The sequence below is a fragment of the Ostrea edulis genome, chromosome 7 (assembly GCF_947568905.1).
Source record: "Ostrea edulis chromosome 7, xbOstEdul1.1, whole genome shotgun sequence".
In the NCBI taxonomy this organism is placed as follows: Eukaryota; Metazoa; Mollusca; class Bivalvia; order Ostreida; family Ostreidae; genus Ostrea; species Ostrea edulis.
This window is the reverse complement of record NC_079170.1, coordinates 12,189,990-12,191,612: the sequence shown is the minus strand read 5'-3', so window position 1 is coordinate 12,191,612 and position 1,623 is coordinate 12,189,990.

The window sequence follows — 1,623 nt, the reverse complement described above, 5'->3', positions numbered from 1 at the left end:
TTTTCCTCTTGTTTGTAATGTTTACTACAATTCTTTTTATAGCTTAGTAAAAATATGCAAATTATGTTATTCGAATTTGATGTCCTCCGGAAGGTGCTATAAAGGAATGAGAGTACCAAACCCCCGTATGCGTAACCCGGACGGAGTTTACCCAAGATTGAGCGGAGGTATAAATGTCTAGGTGTTGCGTGATTGGCTAATATCAAGAGTGAAATTATTTGGAATTGAAAGAAATATTATAGAGGTTCAAATTAATTGTCAGGATGAAAAATTATCGTACAAAATCGAGAAATGACTGAGGAAATTACCATGGTAGGGGTGTACATAAAATGAAGTGTGTAATTTACTGCAGATTGCTATGTGTTTTAAAAAAGTACAAATATGGCCTATAAAAGGCACGGGACCCTATATATTTTTTGTCATTTTTTATCAACACTTGGAATGAACATTGAAATGTTTGCGGTCATTTATTTAAAATCGATATAGTTAATTAGTCAGAGGGCCAAAGGTTAACATTGAGGTCTATGGGAAATGAATTGGTACTCTTTTCCCATAAACACCATGTCAATATGTTTAAAATTCTCCAGCATCCGGCGGCCTCGCGTCTCGAACCTCCCCATCGCTTTACTGCATGTAGTACTATGAGCTTAAGGTGGCTTAACCCCTGTTTCTATATATAGGGAGTCTACATCTAAACTCTCCCTAGTTACGTTCCTAAATATGCATAAGGACCAACGTAAAATTCTTGACGTATAGAAACTTTAAGGAGGAATACTACACCTGAGAAATTTGATATGGACGAAAAATGGAGGATTTATACAACAGTATTTTGAAATTGAAAACTTTCAAATTTGCTTTATTTGGTTAAAAAAAAAGCACTTTTAGTATAGAAATTAATCAGGAAAAAATCAATTCCTCTTCTAGAAGCGAATCCGCGATTTACAGTTCACCACTGAGCTACTACGCTAGTTAATTAAATCGAAACACTCAAACAGAATGGACAAATATTGCCTAGATATTTATATTCATGTCTTTAAAAGAAAGTCAGCCATTATGACGATATAGATGTAGTAGACTCCTTAAAACATGTCTTTTTTCTATATCGTTCCACGAAGCCAACAAGAGAGGGTGTTGGGTAGGTGGGGCGTTGCGTAGATTGTCGTTCGGTAGAATAGGCGTTCGGTAGGTAGGGCGTTGGGTAGAGTGGGCGTTCGGTAGGTGGGGCGTTGGGTAGATTGGACTTTCGGTAGATGGGGCATTCGATAGGTGGGGTAGAATGGTCGTTCGGTAGCAGTAGGTGGAATATTGGGTAAAATGGGCGTTCGGTAGATGAGGCGTTGGGTAAAATGGGCGTTCCGTAGGTGGGACGTTGGTTATAATGGTTACAATTCGTAAAGCAAAGGTAAAAATCAGTCGAAGTATACGCGGTGAGTTGGCATTATAAAACACCTTCAAGAGTAATTTTGTGAATTCTTTGTTTTCGGAAATTGAAAAAAAAAATCCTGGTTTTGTATATGAAAGGCGAAGACAACGAACAGTGATCAATCTCATAACTCCTATAAAGGTGAAGATAACGAACAGTGATCAATCTCATAACTCCTATAAAGGTAAAGATAACGAACA